Consider the following 10254-nt stretch of genomic DNA (forward strand, 5'->3'; position numbering starts at 1 on the left):
TGTGGTCCCTTGTGTGGTAATCCCCAGATATTACCACACCCAGAATAGGAGGACTTCCTTTTCCCATAAGTCATGAGACCTAAGATAATCTCATGAATGTCTAGCAACTTCTTGGCCTGAGAACTCGAATGACACCTCCTATGTTGCTGCTAAGAGTGATGTCCCAGGACCAATATTTATTACGGCAAGAGGATTGTGACAAAACTTTCTCCCCACCGTGCAGGGAGCTTAACCTTTGAGCTATGAACAGGAAAAAGCAACCTATGAAGAGTGATTGAAGTCTGGCGTTGCTGGCTGACCTAGATCCCAGGAATGCTGTGTAAACTGCCTTGACTCTTGGGTTTGTGTTTTCCTCTTCATTGTGAAAAGAAAGATTCATTTACAAACTCTGGGTGGTAACACAATCTTTCTGGGAAAGTGTGGTCATCAAATGCACAGAGAATTTCCACAGCAGCTTTTGACAGCTGACTCTGGTTTACTTTCATTAACCATTTCTACACTTGCCCTCCATATTGTGGCCTGCTAATGGCACCCCACTCCAGTGCTCTTGCCTGGAGAATCCCATGGATGGAGGAGCCTGGTGGGCTGCAGTTCATGGAGTCGCAAAGAGTCAGACAGGACTGAGCGAATTCACTTTCACTTTTCACTTTCATGCATTGGAGGAGGAAATGGCAACCCACTCCAGTGTTCTTGCCTGGAGAATCCCAGGGACGGGGGAGCCTGGTGGGCTGCCGTCTATGGGGTCGCACAGAGTCGGACACGACTGAAGTGATTTAGCAACAGCAGCAGCAGTTACCACTTCTGAGAAGCTCCAAGAAACAGTTTGCGTGTTGGGAGTTCATCCCTAAAGCAGAGGATGAAACTGTATACCATTGTACTTTAAAAGACCTGTCCCTGAGTTTCAAGGGCCTGTTACTCTGGGAACCTGCCAGGGAGCTGACATTCTGGTACTGTGCCTGGCCCACCCAGCTAGACTTCCTGCTCAAATTGTAATCTGAAAACTGGGGCTTCTAATACACATTGTAACACATGTGTCTAACACATGAGGCAAATACTTCCCAGAAAATACTACATTTAGAAAATGCTCCTGTAAGAGTTTTCTATGGCTACTGTAACACATTACCACAAAATTGGTAGCTTAAAGCAATGCAGATTTTTATCTAATGGGCTAAAATCAAGGTGTCAGTAGGGCTGCATTCTTTTCTGGAGTCTCTGAGAGAATCTGTTTACTTACCTTCTCCAGTGTGTGGAAGTCACCTCCATTTTTGGCTCATGACACTTTTTCTCCATCTTCAAAGCTGGCAACCTTGTATCTCTCTGACCATTCTTTCAAAGTCTCCCTCTGGCTGATTCCTTTTCTGCCTCCCTCTTCTATGTTTAAGGATCCTTGTGATTACATTGGCCCATCCCAACAATCCAGGAAAATCTCCTTATTTTAAGATGAGCTAATTAGCAAACTTGGGTTCAGTCCCTGGGTTGGGAAGATCTCCTGGAGGAGGGCATGGCAACCCACTCCAGTATTCTTGTCTGGAGAATCCCCATGGACAGAGGAGCCTGGCAGGCTACAGTCCATGGGGTCACAAAGAGTGGGCCACGACTGAGCGACCCAACACAGCATAGCACAATTAGCAATCTTCCCTTGTTGGGGGAATTAACATTCATAGGTTCTAGGAATTTGGACATGGACATTTTGGGGAGGACTGTTATTCTGTTAACCAACCACAATCCCCTCTTAAATTGCATTTGGACAATTGAAGGTAAGTGGAATGTGAAGTCAAGTGGGCCTTAGAAAGCATTACTACGAACAAAGCTAGTGGAGGTGATGGAATTCCAGTTGAGTTATTTCAAATCCTGAAAGATGATGCTGTGAAAGTGCTGCATTCAATATGCCAGCAAATTTGGTAAACTCAGCAGTGGCCATAGGACTGGAAAAGGTCAGTTTTCATTCCAATCCCAAAGAATACTCAAACTATCACACAATTGCACTCATCTCACATGATAGTAAAGTAATGCTCAAAATTCTCCAAGCCAGGCTTTAGCAATATGTGAACCATGAACTTCCAGATGTTCAAGCTGGTTTTAGAAAAGGCAGAGGAACCAGAGATCAAATTGCCAACATCCACTGGATCATGGAAAAAGCAAGAGAGTTCCAGAAAAACATCTATTTCTGCTTTCATAAATATCTATTTTTGCCATAGCCTTTGACTGTGTGGATCACAATAAACTGTGGAAAATTCTGAAAGAGATGGGAATACCAGACCACCTGACCTGCCTCTTGAGAAACCTGTATGCAGGTCAGGAAGCAACAGTTAGAACTGGACATGGAACAACAGACTGGTTCCAGATAGAAATACGTCAAGGCTGTATATTGTCACCCTGCTTATTTAACTTCTATGCAGAGTACATCATGAGAAACACTGGGCTGGAGGAAGCACAAGCTGGAATCAAGTTTGCCAGGAGAAATATCAATAACCTCAGATATGCAGATGACACCACCCTTATGGCAGAAAGTGAAGAGGAACTAAAAAGCCTCTTGATGAAAGTGAAAGTGGAGAGTGAAAAAGTTGGCTTAAAGCTCAACATTCAGAAAACAAAGATCATGGCATCTGGTCCCATCACTTTATGAGAAATAGATGGGGAAACAGTGGAAACAGTGTCAGGCTTTATTATGGGGGGCTCCAAAATCACTGCAGATGGTGACTGCAGCCATGAAATTAAGACACTTACTTCTTGGAAGGAAAGTTATGACCAACCTAGATAGCATATTCAAAAGCAGAGACATTACTTTGCCAACAAAGGTTCGTCTAGTCAAGGCTATGGTTTTTCCAGTGGTCATGTGTGGATGTGAGAGTTGAACTATGAAGAAAGCTGAGCACTGAAGAATTGATGCTTTTGAACTGTGGTGTTGGAGAAGACTCTTGAGAGTCCCTTGGACTGCAAGGAAATCCAACCAGTCCATTCTTTTTTTTTTTTTTTTTTTAAGTTCTACAAGTTTATTGCTACCAACCCGTGACCCTCCACCCTCATGCACACATGCTCAGTCATGTAACCCCATGGACTGCAGCCAGCCAGGCTCCTCTGTCCATGGACTTTTCCAGGCAAGAATACTGGAGTGGGTTGCCATTTCCTTCTCCATAACCAGTCCATTCTGAAGGAGATCAGTCCTGGGATTTCTTTGGAAGGAATGATGCTAAAGCTGAAACTCCAATACTTTGGCCACCTCATGCGAAGAGTTGACTCATTGGAAAAGACCCTGATGCTGGGAGGGATTGGGGGCAGGAGGAGAAGGGGATGACAGAGGAAGAGATGGCTAGATGGCATCACTGACTTGATGGACATGAGTTTGAGTAAACTCTGGGAGTTGGTGATGGACAGGGAGGCCCGGCATGCTGCGATCCATGGGGTCTCAAAGAATTGGACATGACTGAGGGATTGAACTGAACTGAACTGAATGTCTTACTTAAACTTCTGTGTCTATCTTTTCAGCCAGACTATGCAGAGGGGCCAAACCTTTTAACTTAAACCATATCCTAGATGTACAGTCTACAGCTGATCCAGCTTCGCTCATGAGCTGATGATTGGGGGGATTTTTTACTAAAAATCCAATTTGGAGGCCTTGGAGTCCTATGACATCCCTATAGAATTCCTTTTGCTTGGTGAACAATTTCCTTATATAACTGACACTTAAGGAACACATATATAAGAGCTTTACAAACTAATTCTTGGGACTTCCCTGGTGATCCAGTGGCTAAGACTGCACACTCTCAATGCAAGGAACCCAGGTTCGATCCTTGGGCAGGGAACTAGATCCCACACGCTAAAACTAAAGATCCCACGTGCCACAAACTGAAGATTGAAGATCCCAAGCATTGCAGCTGAGATTCGGTGCAGTAAAAAAAAAAAAAATCAAACTAATTTAAATATTATAACAACCTTATCAAGTATGTGCAATGATCCTCATTTTATAGACGAGGAATCTGAGACGCAAAAAGGGTAAGTAACTTGTCCAAGGTCACATGGGTAGTATGTGGCAGAGATGGGACATGAAACCAGGCAGTGTGTGGGCAGCCCCAGATCCTTGTTCCTAACCATCATATCAAGATGCCCCGTCTTCTCGGTTTCTGCTGGCTGGGCAGGCCCCTGATGGTACCAGTTACAGCACACGAACTTGTGGATTCTTTAGTAAAGCCACCCCCTGCCTCCCAGCACTGGCATCTCCCGCTTTGCAACTTGGTGCTCATTTTCCCCTGTGTTTTCAGTAGTGCAGACCCATGTCTGCCCTGAGCTTGTTGCAGGGTCACCTTGCTCCACCAGGGCAGTTCCACGGAAGGCTGCTGGCTCTCAACAGGCTGGCTATGCCTCGTGGAAACCGCGGGAACTCAGGAACGCTAAGCCTCGGGCCTGGCTCCGCCTCCCCAGCTTGACCACCAGCTTCACTTTGAAATGGCTGCCCTCTGTGGGGTACAAAGCCAGTGTGGAGGCAGCTATCTCAGAGTGCCAGTGGCGCGGCTGGGTGAGAACCACTCCCCCCCGCCTTGTGCTTGCCTATGTACGTGTGTGCTAAGTTGCTTCAGTCATGTCTGACTCTTTGCAACCCTATGAACTGTTGCCTGTCAGACTCCTCTGTCCATGGGATTGTCCAGGCAAAGTTACTGGAGTGGGTTGCCACGCCCTTCTCCAGGGGATTTTCCTGACCCAGGGATTGAACCTGCGTCTCTTATGTCTCCTGTACTGCATTCTTTACCACTAGTGCTGCCTAGGAAGCCCCTGATTGAAGAACACTCATTAGGTAATGCACCTTCCCCACTCCCATCTGAGACCTGGAGAGAAGGAAAAGCATAATACTTAAAAAAAAAAAAAAAATTCATCTGGCTGCACCAGTTCTTAGTTGCAGCATGCAGGATCTTTATTTGTGGCATGTGAACTCTTAGCTGCAGCTGGTGGGATCTAGTTCCCTGACCGGGGATTGAACTGGTGCCCCCTGCATAGGGAGCATGGAGTCTTAGCCACTGGACTAGCAGAGAAGTCTCCACGATGCATCTCTGAGCCTCTTCTCACTTCCCTCTTTCCCCTCCCACCGTCTGGCAGGCCAGAAAGGCAGTGGCTGCTCTTTCATTGCCTTAGAGGTGGGCTAACTGGCTTGGGTGGAAGGGGCCTCTACTCTGTTCAGAGAGGACTCAAGGAGCTGGTTCTTTAGGCTTGGTCTTGATTTACTAAAGGAGAATTCAGAAGGATCTGAAGACTGTCTTAAGTCACGACTTGTCTCTTCAACTATGTAATGGGACAGCACCTTGAGGCCTGGCCCATCATAGGCTGTCAGCAGTTCTGATAGTTCTTCATTACTCTTTAAACCCAGAACTTTCACACTTCTTTGACTGCATGCAGGAAATACGTTTTACACTATGATTCCATACAAAGATATATTATTGTACACAAGGGAAACAAAAGCTATACCAAATAATAATTATTACTTAATGCAATGCATCTGATAATTTGAAAACAATTTTTTTAAAAGAAAAACACTAGCAGTGACCCATAACCCACTTCTCCAGACTGACTTGCTTCCTTCTCTGGAAGTTCATAGTACCTGAGGTAGAAGTAGATTATTATACCTCTCACGTTGCATTCTAGTTTATGTGTCTTTCTCTTCCACTAGGGAGAGACTTTGTCCTTTTCATCTTTGTTTCTCTTGCACACCCACCAGTAGACATTCAGTAAGTGCTAATTGAAGGGGTGAATGAAAAATGCCTGCTTTCGGGTTCCCCAGAAGAGGACAGCGGTTTCTCTCACTGTGGCACCCATCACCAGTGCCCCAGGGCTTAGACCTTGTCACTGAGCAGCCCGGCTCAGGACAGGATTTCTACCGAAGTGAGGACGGACACCTCCTGCAGAAAGGACCTCAGTATGTAGAGGATGAAGACTAGAGACTTTGCCTATTTCCCTCCCCTTAATTTTTTTTCCCTGAGCTAATCTCTTTGCATACCCCTGCTAGAATGTCTTTATGTCCTCCACAATAATTTAATAATATAAAACTGACTGTGCAGATGCAAAATTCAGGGCATTTAGCATTTTTGTAAAGCCAGACACTAGGAAATGTTCCCATTGCTGAACACATTGGATGTGGTTTAGGTAGCAAAGCAAATGACCTAACAGGGAATGTATGTGCTGAGCCTAGTTCCTGTTAAATTAATAGATTCACGTTCTGGCACATCCACAACCTCATAAGTCATAGCAACCAGATGACGGCATGGCAACACAGCAGCTGTGGCCACTGCACATGAGAAGAATCAGAGCTTAGTGTCTCTGGAGGGGAAACAGAAACAGCTTCTACAATTGCCAGCTTCTGTGGGACTGGCTGAGGGGAGGGGAACATGGGGGGCGGGGAGCAGCCCTAAGTAGATGCCATGGAAAGGGGCAAAGGAGTAGAACATCTTTCCTGCTTCCTAAAATTTTGTTTTGTGTTTTCAAATAATTAGCTCCAGTCAGAGAGGAAGTGATGCTGAGAGAAAGATAACCATCACATGGACAGAAAGTTCTTTGTAGTCCTGGAAGCAGCGTGGAGACGATTCTTATCAGAGTTAGTTCACAGCTTGCTCTTCGACAGCTGGACCACATGCCTTTCTTTTGGATCCCCCGCTGAAATCCCCTATCCCTTCTGTGTTCCCACATTTGGACCTATCTCTTCTGGACGCCAGGGTTGAAGGCCTGTCTTTTGAGCTCCCTTCCAGGACCACGGTCTGACTCCACAGTCACTGGGTGTGCCAAGGTCTTGGGGATCAGAGCAGATGCCCTGAGGAGGAGGAAGAGGACACCTGGACAGACGTCAATTCTTGTGACACAAAGACATCTGCACTCACTAGCAGGTTGATGACACTCAATACCAGGGCTGCCAGGGACTGAGCAGCAACACATGCTCTCTCACCTATTTTAAAGTTAAGGATGACCCCTGTTCTGTAAAAAAGGATAAGGACTGGGTCTTCTGTTCTTAGGATTTGCTTGTTACACTTAGGACTGGTCTAGGACCCTGCCTCTTTCTCTATGCCCTGCTTTCCAGGTGAGGGACCAGGAAATGTGTGTGAGCTTGTTATTGGACCCCTAATGATTTACTTCTCTTTTCTCTGTGCATTAGTCATCTGTGCCTGTGTAACAAATTACTCCAAAACACAGCAGCTTGAGACAACAAATATTAACTATCTTACAATCTCTGTGGGTCAGGAATCCAGGCAGCTTAGCTGGATATCTCTGCCACAAGGGCTTTCATGAGGCAGCTGCTGGCTGGGGTTGAAGGCCTCACCTGAAAGCTTGATTGGGAGGGGGCCAAAGGGAGGTATCCCTTGTCAAGCTAACTCCTGTGGTTGTTGGGCGGCCTTGAGCCTCATCTACAGGGTTGCCTTACGACATGGCAACTAGCTTCCCCTACAGTGAGTGATCCAAGAAAGAGCAAGAAAAGAAACAGAGCACCGAAGATGGAAGCCACATTAGGTTTTTTTAATAACCTAGTCTCAGCAGTGACATCACATGACTTCTGCCACACGTGATTTGTTAGAATTGAGTCCATTAGTCTAGCCCACATTCAAGAAGAGGAGATTGTATAGGGCATGAATACCCAGAGGGAGGGGACCCCTGTTAGCAGGGGGCTGTTTTCGAGGGTGCCTGCAACAGCTTCTGCACTTGGTGATACTCCAGCAAATATGTCACCCTATACAGAGAAAAAGCGATGCATGTCCGTGCATGCATAAGTATCCTTCAGACATTTACACTGTCTGCTAATTATTCCTGGGCGTGCAGGAATACTGAATATTCATGAAACTGTGACTGAGAATTCAGAATCACAATACTGAACAAAGAAATATTCTGCTCTTGTTCTAGCGAAGATGGAGTATAACAAGATTTTCAGAAGCATATTCTCTCTATGCCTAGATTATCATCATCACCTGCTTTAAGCAGAGCACATTGAGAAATTAACTTCTATTTCACAATTGAAATGGACAATCCCTCCACCACCACCACCCCCAAATAGCGTGTCGGAAAAGTTTCAGATAATTTATAATGATTGAGAGTCTAGTAATGAACTTATTTCTCAAAGCAAGATACACCTGATACATGTGGTTATTTAAAATATGCCATTAATAATGCGAAGAGTTGACTTATTGGAAAAGACTCTGATGCTGGGAGGGATTGGGGGCAGGAGAAGGGGGCGACAGAGGATGAGATGGCTGGATGGCATCACCGACTCAATGGACGTGAGTCTCAGTGAACTCTGGGAGTTGGTGATGGACAGGGAGGCCTGGCGTGCTGCGATTCATGGGGTCGAGAAGAGTCGGACACGACTGAGCAACTGAACTGAACTGAACTGAATTAATAATGTCTCAGTAGAAATGAGAGCAGTGCATACAGGGCTACCATGTAGGGCCTTACATGTTGCTAGGAGACCGTCTGTCTTCATACTCCTAACCTTTGGGTGAGCCTGCCTTTGTGGTTTCCCACTCGGTATTAATGCAGACCTGAGGATAATTTCTCAGGTGTCACTTTCTATCAGTTTTACATCCACCTTTCTGGACAAAGCCTTCACTCAACTCTGCGGTTTCCTGTGCCTTCGTAAAAAGATGAAGCCTTGGAACAGGCGGTTCTGTGATCTGACCAATGTGCTAGTAGCAGCAGTATTTGGGGGAAAAGGGAAAATTGTTGAGTCCTAACTGATGCTTTTGAACCACCTTTGAAAAGGTCCCTGTTTTCACAAGTTACAATGAAGCTAATGTTTCTGTTATGAAAGCCCTCCACTGCCGTTTCAAATGTCTGCTTTTTTTTTTTTTAAACCACAGCAAAGGCTAACCGGTTTTCTCTCCAGCTTTACCGGATCAGGAGTTCTTCCTGAAAGACTGCCTCCCGAAAGACTGCCTCTGCCATTTAAACTACTTTGCTGCTACTTATCGGAAACTTAAAAGATGGCTTTTGGTTGTTGTAGTTTTTAATAGCGTGAGCTAATGTACTTTGGGCGATGATAGATTTCGGAGTTACTGCTGCCTGAAGCTCCTTTTGTCAGGACGCCACCCTACTCTCCAAGTCACTTTCGGTCCATGACGAAACACAGACTGTGTCAGGCCCCGAAGAGGTCTGTGAGTTGAGTATAAAGAAGGAGGTGGAAATCGCGAGGGAGGATTAGAACAAAAACTATTTTGCAGCCCCAACTTGGGTGCTGAGATTGCCCCCTGAAGTCAGTCATAAACGCTGTACGTCCTGCGCCCTTATAATCCCTGGAAATGACGAAGGACAAGAGTGCCGATCATTTGAGGGGATGTGGGAAGAGGAGACTCGAGTTTTAAGGCCCAGCTTAGGCATTATTTGGTGCAAACAAAACAAAGGCAAAGCAAAAACGAACACAGAGCCCCGTGTTTTCTAACATGATTTTCTAGCCTCAACACCAAACAGAAAAACTTTCTCTTCCTCCTTTCCCATCCTTTGTTTTCTTTGGAACTCCAGTTCTGGGCCCCTGAACCCCAACACCATCTTCCCGGATCCAGCACATCTTCGCGCGGAAACGACCAGGCTGGAGAGAGCCTCCCCCGGAGGGACGCAGGCGGACCGTAGCCCTCTTCCCTCCGCAGCCGAGGGCGCGCAAAGCCGGGGGCGCGGGCGGCTGCAGGGCCCGGCGCGCCACCGCGCGAGCTGCTGGGTCACCGCCCGGGCCGCGCCACCCGCTCCGCGAGGAAGTGACGACTGCGCCGTCCCGAGAGCAACAAAGTTTGAGTCTGCGAGCCCTGCTCGCCTGCGCCCCGAGCCCCGCGCCCCTCCGAGCGGCCCCGGGATCCAGCGCGCAGGTGAGTCGCGGGGCTCGGCGCTCCCCCTCCGCAGCCGCGGCGTCGCCGTGGGGGCCCCCGAAACGCTCGGGGTCCGGGCTCGGCGGCGCGGGCGGGGAGGGCCGGCGGCGCTGGGGTGGCGTGCGGGGGCCGCTGCAGGGAGTGAGCCCTGCAGCCGGGATCCAGGCCCCAGGCTGCGACCCTGTTTGGCCGCGAGATTTCAGAGCAGCCCGGGGCTGCAGCCGGGCCTCTCCAGGCACCATTGGCTAGCGCAGGGGCGCAGGGAAGGGGCTTCCCGTGGCCGGCGTCCCGGTCCAGTACTCCGCCCCGGGTGGGGGTGGGGGCAGCCATCCCGACAGGCTGGGCGCAGCCGTCCCCCGGCCCCCGCCCGGCTTCCCAGGGACGCGCGCTCTGACTCTTTGCAGCCCTCGCTGAGGTTGCTGGAAGGAAGTTAAAG

General features: G+C 47.9%; 1 protein-coding gene across 3 annotated transcripts in view; it reads left to right on the forward strand.

Moving 5' to 3' along the window:
• The first annotated feature begins 9680 nt into the window (after positions 1-9680).
• Positions 9681-10254, forward strand: part of MIDEAS (mitotic deacetylase associated SANT domain protein) — a 69319-nt gene continuing 68745 nt past the window's right edge. For 2 of the 3 annotated variants that reach the window (XM_086319784.1, XM_086319789.1), the window contains exon 1: positions 9681-9818. The gene's annotated coding sequence lies outside the window, so the exon portion shown is untranslated. The remainder of the gene's footprint in view (positions 9819-10254) is intronic. The other variant, XM_086319786.1, reaches the window with a different exon arrangement.

This window comes from Bos grunniens, chromosome 10 (genome assembly GCF_055505025.1).
Source record: "Bos grunniens cultivar Pamir isolate PY7600 chromosome 10, Bosgru_T2T1.0, whole genome shotgun sequence".
In the NCBI taxonomy this organism is placed as follows: domain Eukaryota; kingdom Metazoa; phylum Chordata; class Mammalia; order Artiodactyla; family Bovidae; genus Bos; species Bos grunniens.